The following is a 14,112-nucleotide window of genomic DNA, read 5'->3' on the forward strand; positions in this document are numbered from 1 at the left end:
AAAATAATTATAGGGTAGAGGGCCCTGCCAAGAGTTGCACTGTTGTAGACAGCTCCTAAGAAGGTGATCTACAAACAGCTGGACTTTTAGGCTTACATGCTAAGGGGGTTCAGGGGATTGCAGTGGAGGAGAGGAACTGGTATTAGGAAAGGTTGGCGTAGGTTGTATGCGTCCCTGAACAGTAGAGTCTTTAGGGAGCACTTGAAGCTTTTAAAATTGGAAGAGAGTCTTGTGGAGCGAGGCAGAGAGTTCCACAAGATGGGAGCCAGTCTGGAGAAGTCCTTTAAACGGGAGTGTGATGAGGTGACAAGAGAGGAGGAGAGTAGGAGGTCATGAGCAGAGCGAAGGGGACGGGAGGGAGAGTATCTGGAGACAAGGTCTGAGATGTAGGGGGGAGCAGTGCAGTTGAGGGCTTTGTATGTAAGAGTGAGAGTTTTGTGTTTGATCCTAGAGGCAAGAGGAAGCCAGTGAAGAGATTGGCAGAGAGGTGCAGCAGATGAAGAGCGACGTGTAAGGAAGATGAGTCTGGCAGAGGCATTCATTATGGATTGTAAAGGAGCTAGGCGGCAGGTGGGGAGACCAGAGAGGACAGACTTGCAGTAATCAAGGCGGGAAAGAATGAGAGAGTGTATTAAAATCTTAGTTGTGTCATGTGTAAGGAAGTGTCTAATTTTAGAGATGTTTTTAAGGTGGAAGCGGCAGGCTGTAGCCAAGGACTGAATGTGAGGAGTGAAGGAAAGATCTGAGTCAAATGTGCCCCCAAGACATCGGGCATGCGGGGTAGGGGTAGTGATGGAGTTTTCGACAATTATAGAGATATTGGGGGTGGACATTTTGGAAGAAGGGGGGAAATGAGCTCAGTTTTGGAGAGATTTAGCTTGAGGTAGTGAGAGGACATCCAGGAAGAGATGTGAGAAAGACAGTTAGTGACACGGGTTAGCAAGGAAGGAGATAGGTCTGGTGCAGAGAAGTAGATTTGGGTGTCATCGGCATACAAATGATATTGGAAACCGTGGGACTTAATTAGGGAACCTAGTGATGACGTATAGATTGAGAAGAGAAGGGGACTGAGGACAGAGCCTTGTGGTACTCCGACAGAAAGTGGTGACGGAGCAGAGGAGGCCCCAGAGAAGGCTACACTGAAGGTACGGTTTGACAGGTAGGAAGAGAGCCATGAAAGGGCTGTGTCACAGATGCCGAAGGATTTTAGGGTTTGGAGCAAAAGAGGGTGGTCGACAGTGTCAAAAGGCTGCGGACAGATCAAGGAGGATAAGCAGAGAGAAGTGGCCTTTTGATTTAGCTGTAAGTAGGTCGTTGGTGACCTTAACAATAGCTGTCTCTGTGGAGTGATAGGGACGAAATCCAGATTGCAGCGGGTCAAGAAGGGAGTTTATACTAATTTTTCGAGAAGCTTTGAAGCAAGAGGGAGGAGGTAAATAGGGCGGTAGTTGGATGGGGAGGTAGGATCAAAGGAAGGTTTTTTGAGGATAGGTGTGACCAGTGCATTTTTCATCGATGAGGGAAATGTGCCAGTGCTGAGGGAGAGGTTTAAAATGTGTGTTAGTATAGGGGTAAGGGTAGCAGAGAGAGAGGGGAACAGCTATGAGGGGATAGGGTCAAGGGGACAGGTAGTGAGGTGAGAGCGCAATATAAGTGCCGAAACTTCTTCCTCAGTAACAAGGGAGAATGAACTAAGTTTCAGGTTATGAGGGTTGTGGTTGAGTGAGAGTATTTGAGGGGGGGAGAGAATGGAATTATGTTGAGAGCTGATTTCATGTCTGATGGAGTCAATTTTGTTAATGAAGTGACTGGCAAAGTCTTGAGCTGACAGAGAAGTTGTATTAGGAAGTGGGGGAGGGTGGAGGAGAGTATTGAAAGTGGAGAACAGACGTTTTGGGTTTGAAGAAAGATTAGAGATAAGAGTAGAGAAGTAGTGTTGCTTGTTGAGATTAAGGGCAGAGTAATAGGAGTTCAAGATGAATTTGTAATGAAGAAAATCAGCTGAACTCTGTGATTTTCTCCAATGCCGTTCAGCAGTACGGGAAAATCTGCGTAGGTACCGTGTCAGAGGAGTATGCCAGGGCTGGGGATGAGTGTGTGATTTCCGAGCAGTGGTAAGAGGGGCGAGATTGTCAAGGACGGATATAAGGGTGGAATTATAGTGGCAGATAGATTGTTCAGGGCAGGAAAAGGAGGAGAAGGATGAGAGGAGCGGTTTAAGGGAATTAGCAAGTTGTTGCTGATCTAAGGACCTAATGCTTCTGTGAAGTTTGGTGTGAGGAGTAGAAGGTGGGAGAGTTGTAGGAAGGGATGATATGTTGCAGGTAAGGAGATGGTGGTCAGAAAGTGGAAAAGGGGAGTTTGAGAAGTTTGAGAGAGTGCATCGATAGCTAAAGATCAGGTCGACCATCTTTGTGAGTGGGAGAATCAGTCCATTGTGACAGAACGAAAGAGGAAGTGAGTTGCAGAAGTTGTTTAGCAGATGAGGCAGTGGGATTGTTAAGGGGGATGTTGAAGTCGCCAAGAATGAGGGCAGGGGTGTCTGAGGAAAGGAAATAGGGTAGCCAGGCAGCCAAGTGATCTAGAAATTGAGTTGAGGAGCCAGGGGGTCGGTATATGACTGCAACACGTACAGAGAGAGGGGAGAATAAGCGAATCATGTGGGTTTCGAATGATGGAAAAGTGAGGGAAGAGATAGGATGTATTTGTTGAAAGGTGCAACGAGAGGAAAGTAAAATACCTACACCACCTCCTTGTCTATTACCAGACCTAGGAGTGTGGCTGACGTGGAGACCCCCATGTGACAGAGCAGCAGTGGATGCTGTGTCTAGGGGAGAGAGCCAGGTTTCTGTTAGGGCCAGAAGGTTGAGGGAGCGGGAGATGAAGAGGTCATGTATAGAAGTGAGCTTGTTGCAAACAGAGCGAGAGTTCCAGAGTGCACAAGTGAAAGGGGTAGTGGCTTTAGATGCAAGAGGAATGTGAGTAAGGTGTGCAGAGTTTTTTTTTCTAAGTCTATGGGATGGTACACAGGGATGTGCACGGTTTGTCAGTGGTTGGGGACCAGGATTAGGGGAGATGTCACCAGCGGTAAGTAGAAGCAAGAGGGAGAGTGACATGAGATGAGATACAGATTTGCAGTAGTGAGACTGCTTTTGAGATGAGTTTCAGGGGAGAGAGTGTTTAGGAATAGGTAAAGTTCATGAGTACAAAAGTAAGGTGAGTTTAAGAGAGATGGGCTAATGAACAGTGCAGGTGGAGAGGGAGAAGGAGTAATTGAATAGTGTAGTTTGTTATAGAGACAAAGGGTAGCAAAGTTATAAAGGGTAGACTTAAGTATAAACCACTGAACCTTCAGACTGATACAATTTTAACAATGCTAATTTACACAATTGGATTATATATATATATATATATATATATATATATATATATTCAGCTATTTAGATGCAATTGATTCTAATACAATTCTAATTAGGATATTCAAAATACATATACTCTTACTGTAAACCGTTCCTTTAAAAAATTCTATTTATTTAAACTGGAATCAATCCTTAGTTACTTATAATTAAGATCAATTCTAAGATATATATATACACAGAGAGAAGTGCACTCACAGGAACGGACAACTGGCTCAATAACATTGTTAGCCTGTTCTATGGCGATTTACCACCTGGGTGCAACTTTTTAGCCCAGTAATGCTATTCACAGAGTAGAACTTTCCTGTAGTATATCAGTCTGATCCCGCCTATTACGGTCAGTCCAGCGCCGAAATACCAGGCAATTCCTCTCTGAACAAGGAACACAGCAACCCCAGACAATCGTTTCGGCCTTCATTGGGACTTGTCAGTGAGGTGTAGCTATATTCCTCTAAGCACACTGAGCAAGGAGTCTATGTCTGGTTGCCCCTTTTTCCCATAGGGAGACTAAATACATACAGAGAGAAGTGCACTCACAGGAACGAACAACTGGCTCAATAACATTGTTAGCCTGTTCTATGGCGATTTACCACCTGGGTGCAACTTTTTAGCCCAGTAATGCTATTCACAGAGTAGAACTTTCCTGTAGTATATCAGTTTGATCCCGCCTATTACGGTCAGTCCAGCGCCGAAATACCAGGCAATTCCTCTCTGAACAAGGAACACAGCAACCCCAGACGATCGTTTCGGCCTTCATTGGGACTCGTCAGTGAGGTGTAGCTATATTCCTCTAAGCACACTGAGCAAGGAGTCTATGTCTGGTTGCCCCTTTTTCCCATAGGGAGACTAAATACATACAGAGAGAAGTGCACTCACAGGAACGAACAACTGGCTCAATAACATTGTTAGCCTGTTCTATGGCGATTTACCACCTGGGTGCAACTTTTTAGCCCAGTAATGCTATTCACAGAGTAGAACTTTCCTGTAGTATATCAGTTTGATCCCGCCTATTACGGTCAGTCCAGCGCCGAAATACCAGGCAATTCCTCTCTGAACAAGGAACACAGCAACCCCAGACGATCGTTTCGGCCTTCATTGGGACTCGTCAGTGAGGTGTAGCTATATTCCTCTAAGCACACTGAGCAAGGAATCCATGTCTGGTTGCCCCTTTTTCCCATAGGGAGACTAAATACATACAGAGAGAAGTGCACTCACAGGAATGAACAACTGGCTCAATAACATTGTTAGCCTGTTCTATGGCGATTTACCACCTGGGTGCAACTTTTTAGCCCAGTAATGCTATTCACAGAGTACATACATATTCTATATTTTGCACAGATAAAAACAATTTAGCATTTAGGATATATGTTTAACAATACACAGGCTATGAAATGCTAGCTCAAAATACAAACTGCTCTTTAAATTTATTTGCTATAGCAATCTCTTAATACATTACCAAGATGAACACCAATCGATATCCAGTATTTCTTAATAGGAATAGTCTCACCTCAGAAGACCAATAAGTATATTTTGCAATCAATGAGAAAAGGCAGGTCAGCTTTGCTAGAGTAAATGGTATTTGTACGCCCAGTAACCAGTTATAAGTCAGCTCAGCTTGCATTAAGCTTATATGTGTTTCCATCATAGGTGAGGATATGGGAGGCCCTTTTCGGAAAACCTTGTCCCTTCTGATTGGATATCTGGAATATCTTATCGGATTGGCCCTTGGAAATTTCATTTTTAACAGCCAAAAAGCCTTCTGGCTGTAATTCTGGATTCTGGCCATCGGGGGCAGTAGGCAACACACATTCATTTAAGCATTTTTAAACATTTTTAACAACTTAATTATTCTTTTAAAATTATTATTTATCAAACCATAACTTTTTGCATCAATCACATACAACCTTAATTATAGATGGGGTAGTATCAGATCATTTTTCTGATTATTCTGATACCAAATATGTTATGTTATTAACATTATATTATATTAAAGTAATTTATATTGCTAACTATTCAAGATTGATAGCATTTAAACTCCTGATATATTTTCAGAACTGTGTTTAAATTTTCATAAACATCTATTTTACAGTTATATGACATGACTCAGATCATCTCATGAAGGCACTCCTGCACTCAGTGTCCTCTAGTCCCATCTGCAAGATAGAAAGATCATATTATATATACTTTACCAATGGGATTATCACAATTGCCATTTACTCTATTACAAATTTTTTATCCATCTCCCATATATATATATTAATTTCTATATTCAATACATTCTGAGGTATACATTCAAATATGTTTATTTGCTGTTCTCAATAAATTTCAAAGTTACACTATAACATATGTCTTTGCTGGCCAAGGTTTTCATTGCCCCACTTACACAGTATCGGGTCAATTTACACAAGGCTGTTAACAGTCATTTCTTCAACCAACTCTGCTTCTCCCCACTAATCTCATTAGGCCTCAAAAGGATATTCCAGACACTTCGTCTTCATTCACTGTATGGGGTAAATAGTTCTCTGAAATTTTGCACTTCCAATTTGGGAGCAAATGTTTTAGTTTTAAAATTTCTGGAGACATCCTGTCTGTATTTAAGTATTGAGATGTGTATTCCAATCGTGGGGGGTTTTGAGTTAAATCCTGACATCAGAATTGCAATCCTATTTTAATAATACCTGATAAAAATGTGGTTTCATACATAAACACATTCCCCTGTCCTATTTACATATATCTATGTTAGTACACATATATATATATATATATATATATATATATATATATATATATATATATATATATCATATATAAATGTCATTTACCTGTACCCTGACATAATTCCCCCTTACAATTCAAAGAGATGTAGGACACATGTATTTGAATTGGCTTAAAGTCAGCGGTATTTGGTGAGGGTATTGACCGTACACACCATAGACAGTCTTCTATGTAGATAGTCTGTCATTTTTGAGCCTTCATGTTTATCAGCTAGTCATCTTTAAACTACAGTATGTCTTTAGTGTATTTGGAGATGTGACACTTCATTCTCCCTCTATGACTTGTAGTTGGGACATAGGATGGCATGCTCACAGCTGATTGATATGGACTCATTTATCTAGGAAGCTTTCATTTTTGGGGATCCGTATTTTATAGGCCACTGGAGATATTTTGTCAGTAATGACAAAAGGACCTTTCCATAAGGGAAGAAATTTCTTCTCCCTAACCTGATATCTTCCAAAGTTATAAAGATAAACGTTATCATTTATTTCATATTCCTTTTTGGACGTCTTGAGATCATAATAGGTTTTAGTGGCAGTTGCAGCTTTCTCTAAATTCCTTTGAGCAAATGCAAAGGCATATTGCAGGTGTTTTCTTAGGTTCTCCACATATTGATGTGTATTTGCAGCGTTTATCAAGTTTTGGTCTGATGTACGGTACAGCAGATGCTGAGGTAGAACCATTCTTCTACCAGTCATCAGTTCAAAAGGTGACATCTTGGTAGCACTACTTGGAGTTGCTCTTAATGCCATTAGGACTAGAGGTAGTTTTAGATCCCAGTCTTTGCCCGTTTCACTCACAAACTTTTTGAGGACTTTAACAATGGACTGGTTGTAACGCTCTACACCACCACTTGAGGCAGCTCTATAAGCAATATGGAGCTTTCTTTTTACCCCTAGTATTTTCCACATTTTTGTCATCGCTTCGCTAGTGAAGTGGGTTCCCCGATCTGATTTGATTCTTTGGGGTAAACCAAATCTGGAAAACACGTGGTTGATGAGCAATGCTGCGCATGTTTCAGCACTATTGTTAGGTGCACTGATGCACTCTACCCATTTAGTGAACAGGCATGTCACTGTTAACATGCATTTGTTACCTCTTGATGACCTAGTTACTGGACCAACAAAATCAATTTGTATATCTGACCATGGCATTACCATCCCCCTTTTCTGCAATGGCGCTCTATGCGTTGTCGCAGTGGGTTGGAATTGTGGACAGATTAAACACCCTTGACAGTAGATTTGAACATCTTTCAACATGTGTGGCCAAAAGGCATAATCACGCAATATTTCATACGTGAGTTTGGTACCAGGATGACCAGATGTGAGAGCATCATGAGCATGTTGAGGCATTAGACCTCTGAACTTGGTGGGTACTACACATTGCTGAATGCCAGTTTTGGAGGTTCTAATTAACAAACCATCCTGTAACTTGAATTGTGATCTGGACTTCATTAAGATTCTAAGATCTTCTTTGCCAATACAATCATCTTTTGAGATGGGGTTGCTTTTCAGGATCTTCTATGTGTTTATAGAAGATGTCCACAACGGGGTCTTCTTTTTGACTATTGATCAGGTCCTCACTAGGAGAATCCTAATTCCATTGTACCAAGTTAGGCTCACTCTGTTGTTTTGCCTGATTTCTGGTAATGGCTTCTACCTGAATTGCACCCATTAAGTGGTCAATATTAAGGAGTTCTCGAGTTATGGCTCCTTGTTTGGCTGATGAATCTGCAAGATCATTGCCTTCCTTATCAGGACCTAGAACCCTGGAATGACCCTTGGTCTTTTTCCAGTGTGTTGTCAAATCATTGGATACCACCAGATTATCAATCTCGCAGAACAACTTGCCATACTTGACTGGTTTGTTATTGCTTTTCTGCATGCCATTTCCTTTCCAAGTTGGCAGGTATTCAACAAAACTGTCACGCACATAATTTGAGTCAGTTATGATCACAAATTCATGAATACCATGTTCAATAGCCATTTCAATGGTTTTTAGAACAGCAGTGAGTTCTGCAACTTGACTGGATCTTGGTCCAATGTTGAAACCTATAGATATATATTCCATTTGCCCAAGTTATACCAATGCCAGCGACTAGTCTGCGCTCATTATCAATAGTGGCATGGTAAGAAGAACCATCAACATATACCAAAGGTAATGTTTGACAATGGTCCTCATTGTACATTTTATATGGGGAAAGCAATTGTTCCTCCAGGAAATCATCTTCTGATAATTCTTCCCCAGGATCTCTAGCAGTACAGTCGTGAAGTTCAGCAAGCCCCTGTGCGACTGGATTCTTTTTATTCTGCTTGTAGCGAATTTCTAAAGGCCAGCCTTGTAAGGAAAGAGTCCATGCTGTTATGCGGCTATTAGACAAATTCCCATCTCATATTCTCTCACTTTGCAAATATAGCAAAGGCTGGTGGGCCGTTTCTACAATAATTTTCTCGCCCTGTATATAGCTGCGGAAATTTTGTAGAGCCAATACAGTAGATAAGAGGGCTTTTTCGCAATCGCTAAATTTTATTTCTACTGGGGATAGAGTTTTGCTCGCATAAGCAATGGCCTTGCTTAAATTATCATGCTTTTGGTATAAAACAGCACTCATGCTTATATCTGTGTAACCTGTCTCTAAAAAGAAAGGTTTACCACCCTCAGGGTACACTAGGCAAGGTGCTTGAGTGAGTTTTCTCTTCAGCTATCTGATGGCTGTCTCTTGAGTCTCACTCCAGTGCCATTTCACATCCTTCTTTAGAAGAAGTAGTAGTGGTTTAGCTAATTCTGCATAATTATCAATGAATTTGCGAGAATAATTTGTCATACCCAGGAAGGATCTCAATTCCTTTACGTTAGTTGGGTTTTTAGAATTCACTATAGCTTCCACCTTTTTCTTCTGAGAATTTAGCCCTTCAGAAGTAACTTCATGTCCCAAGAAGTTTACATGAGTGCGGCACCATTGAGCTTTTTGTAGGGATAATTTGACACCTGCCCTTCTAAGTTGGCTGAGGACATGTTTAAGCTCTGCGATATGTTTTTCAAAGTCTGTGCTTTTGATTAAAACATCATCAACATAAGATAAGGTCCCCCTTTCCTGTGCATCAGGCATAGCCTTGTGCATGAATACAGCAAATTCATGTCCAGAATTTATGTATCCAAAAGGAAGTCTCTGAAATGCATACTGGACCTTTTGGAATGAGAATGCCAGTTTATACTGGTCCTCCTCATGTACCTTTATGGTCCAATATCCCTGTGCACAATCAATGGCAGTGAATATTTTGGATCCCTGCATTTGCGCTAGGCACTGGTCAATGTATGGTACAGGCCAGCCAGACATGTACACTTGTTTGTTTAGCTGTCTTAAGTCAGCACACAAACGCCATTGTCCATTGGGCTTAAGAACACTTAGAATAGGATTGTTATAAGAGCTGTGCACCTGTCGGATAATACCCCTTTCTTCCAAGTTCCTTATGATTTCTGCAAGAGAATCATATGAGGCTAAAGGAAGTCTGTATTGTTTAACAAAGACAGGTGGCACATTGGGATCTGTTTGTATTCTTGCAATGTGCAAGTCTGTAGTCCCACAGTCATAAGAATCCCTAGCAAAAATATCCTTGTACTCCATCAGGAGTTCTCGCAGCTGTTGGCGTTCATCATCGCTGGAACAGCCATTAGCTAAGGCTATTTGCTCTTCGACTATTTGCTGAAATCCTGGAGGTGAGATCCCCTTGATTATAATTTACTTTGCCCCCATGACTCTGGGTATTGGGGTAATCTTGCTGTTTGATCGGCTGATACTAGAGAGGCTTCTTCAATTTTACAGATGCCTTTCTCTGAGCTGAAGGGATAAATAGACTGAATTGTAAATAGACCCTCTGGTATAGATGCAAAGGATTGTTCTATTAATTGTTCTTCAGTTAAGTATCCTTCAGGTATTAGCCCAATTACATTTTTCTGGAATCCAAAAGTGTAATAACTTGATTCCATTACATAGCCTATAGTAGTTCCCTTGGATAATGTTATATCCTGTGGGGTCATGTTATGCACAATAACTTGTATTGGAATAGTTCCAATATTCACCAAAGGAGTGTGGGCCATAGTAACATCCAGATTTTGTATTCTATGGGAGAGGCAAATTAGTGTTTCAGAAGTTTTTAATTTCTGACCTCTTTTTACCTGTAAGGGTAACAGAAGTTTATCAGCCCCGGCAGGAATTATAATATCGTTAGACACCTGGATATTTACAGCATATGGTAATTGCTGGTTTGATTTCAGGGCTGCACTTTCATCCTGAAATTTTTCAGGGTCCCCCTTTAACCTGCTCCAGAGGCAAGAGTTAATCAAATCTATTTGTATGGCATATCTATGTAAGATATCATTGCCAATGTATATTTGATTATGGGGAGTATTTAAAACTAAAAACAGGTGCTTCACTGACTTATTACCTATAGAGACAGATAATAAGCACTTAGCTGTGATGTTATAGCTTTCAAACCTGTCATCCAGGCCGTTAACACAGTGGTCTTGGGGAGAAAGATATTTAATCACTTTAGGTTCATCTATCTGCGCTAACAAACCTTTGCTTATAGTGCTAGCTTCCTGTTTTAAGTTCAATTTAGCATACTTGATTTTCCCAAGGTCATGCACTTGTATAGGGATAAATAGATCCTCATTAACTCTCTCAATTCCTGTGAGGTATTGAGCGTGCCCCCCCTTAGGGAATTCTATAATCCCCCTTGTGGAGAGATATGGTTAATACATCGCCGTCTAAGGAAATATTTGCTATCTTTCCAGGCGAAATTTTAAAAGTATTACCATCAGAGCCACTTTGTAAAATAGTGATTTCAGGTACAGAGTTAATCCTGAAATTAATCTCCACAGCATCTGGCTTCTCTTCCAACACGTGACAGTTATGTCGGGTGCGAGATATACCAGATTTCTCATAATTGATAGGCCTTTTAACTTGTGACCAAATTACATTATTTATGCAATCAATTATGGTGCTTAATCGCTTCAGGAGATCACTACCAATAATTAAACGATCAGTTGGCAGATCCACTATAATGACAGGGTGTCTTATGATCCTGTTCCCCAGTTTAAATTTTAGCCAGGCCATACCGTAAACATTTAGAGAGTCACCCCCAACTCCTATTAGGGAACCATCAAATTCTTTTATCATAGGTTTGTGGGGTGTTAGCTCATTTAGCTGTGTGTAGTACCTAGTTGCCTGAGATCCAGTATCGATTAATCCCATGATAGGGTTGGAGACTGAATCTTGCAACTCAGCTAATACATAATATCTTCCTGCAGTTTCTACCATTTCACACATAAAATTTTCATTATTGTACATCTGTGGGCTTCGCCACGTGTTACCTGAATCCGCAGTGTCATCCGATGCAGAGGAAACTTCATACCTACCTGTTTCCCCCATGACAAGGTCAGCTGGGTTCTTGTGTACTGCATCTGTGGAAATAAGTTTAAGAGAGTGCTGCAAAGGAAGAAATTTGTTAATTTTTCCCGGATGAGGTTGCTTGTCATCACAGCTAAATCGTCCGTTTCCGGTCTGTGGGGAGATAACATGATTAGTATCATTTTTGGCATTTATCATTACATTTTGTATATTTCTCCCCTCCCTTTTAGGTGATACTGCAGTATTTATGATTGTGTGCCTGTGGTCACTGCTGACCACTGGCTGTACCCCTAAAAAAACATTGTTCGGTTGCTGAGCCATAGAAGGTTGACTCATATTAGCAAATTGTTCGCTCAAACGATTTAACTGGGTATAAAGCCTATCTATCTGATTGTACAAGTTACCTCTACCCCTGGGCCTATCTCTTGGTGCCCCATAATAATGATTCTTGGACCATTGGGTTCCCTCAGAATCAGGGCAGCTATTTCTATCCTTGCGTGGTTGCCCCTGGGGTTCAGCTTGTTCAGCATTAGTACTTTGGGAAGCATTATATACTTGGGGTGTCTGGTTACCCTGAGAATATATTCGCCATCTATTTTATCTACCCTTGCGTGGATACCAATTATTTTGGGGGTATTCTCTTTTGGGGTAATTATTTACCTGAGCATGTCCCCTACTTTGGTTATAGTCTTTCTGCGTCTCAGCCCGTGTTGGGGAAGGGGCAGAGTTAAACCTCTGTGGAGGTGGCCTGTTTTGTCTGGTCACCTCCGCGTAGGTTTTCTTTTTAGACTCCAAATTGAGGGGGCTAGGTGACACCCTAGTTTCTGCCACAATTTTGGGTTTTGATTCCTTTTTAACCCCCTGTTCACTGGACTGCTGAATAGAGTATAACTTTGTACTCTCTTTGATCAGCCATTCCTATGAACAGTCCTCCTCAAAATCTCTAGCTAAATTAATTTTGATGGGTGTACGCAGTGCTTCAAAAAATGAATTTACAAATTCTGAGCAATCAAATATGGGATTATCTTCAGCCATACTGTACGCATTTTTCAATACAGAAAGGAACTCAATGGGATTTTTATTTGCACTACATTTTAAACCATATACAGCTATTTTCGCCGCAGTTTTAGTGCGATGTTGCCCAAATTCTTTTCTGCATTGTCGTTTTATTTCACACCAAGAATGAATATCCATATCCTTTAGTGAAGTAAAGAATTTGTGATGCTTCCCATCAAATACCCTGGGCAGAAATTCAATTTTTAATTTCTCACTTGTAACATTCATTATAGATAATACATTTTTCAAAAGCCTCTAAGTGATCAATTACAGAGTTTGTTCCCTTGTTGGAAAATACAGGTACTGCACCCTTTATGAAAGTAATTATTTTATGGGAGTCGTAGACCTTATTAGACTTACTTTGGGATTCTCTATTAGAGTTTCCTTCACCCCCACCAGCTGAGTTACAACAGTTGCCTGGATTTACATCATGAGGTGATTGTCTATTTGGGAAATCTATTTCTGACCCAATAGGGGTCCTTTGTCTACACTCTTCCATATATTTCTGCATTTCGTCCCTAACGCATTCTCTAAGGGAATTAGAAATATCTGCATTATTTTCACTGTTAATATAGGGGTTTTCATTATGGCGATTTGACCTTTTTAAATTACTTAGTTCTCTCTGGCTTTGCGCGAGCTGTTTATTTAACTCTTGTAAGTCTATGTTATGCTTATCTAAGGCTGTTAGGTTTTTGGCAAACTCATCCATTTTATTTTTGGCTATTTTTAAATCCTCTTCGCATCTGCGTGAGGAGCGAATACTACTTTCTAGCTCCTGTATTTGCAATTCTTTGTCTATAAGACAAAACAACATTTCGTCAATAATGCATATCATAAGGGGCCAAGATTTTAGTATTAGTTCGTCTCGCTTTTTGAGAGTCTTGCATTGATTAATCATTAATAATTATTGGAATAATTCATTGTTTTCATTCCACATATTATTATTAATGGCAATATTTTTAGCCTTAATTTCAAGCATATCCATAAAATCATTTAATTCACCCGCAATATTAAGCCTCTCTTTAATGTGGTTTATAATGTCCCTCTTAAGGACCTGACCTCTAGTAAGGGGTTTTGTGATGGGACTATTTTCAAAGCTATGTACAGAATTAAATGAGTCACTACTAGTGATAGACATTATTATATTGGCTTAGTATTTAGTTAAATTAAAACGCTAATACAATTTTTACCAATAAAAGAGAGAAAAAATATATATTTTCAAAACGAAAACTATTAATTTTGAAATATGAAAAATTTATATTTTTATGAATTTTGAAATATGAAAAATTAATACTTTTGATTAATTTTGAAATATGAAAAATCTATATTTTTATGAATTTTGAAATATGAAAAAATACTATTTTTTATTAATTTTGAAATATGAAAAATCTATATTTTTATTAATTTTTCAAAAAATTTATTTTTAATAATATTTCAAAATATTAACATCAATCT

This window comes from Bombina bombina, chromosome 6, assembly GCF_027579735.1.
Source record: "Bombina bombina isolate aBomBom1 chromosome 6, aBomBom1.pri, whole genome shotgun sequence".
Taxonomy (NCBI): Eukaryota; Metazoa; Chordata; class Amphibia; order Anura; family Bombinatoridae; genus Bombina; species Bombina bombina.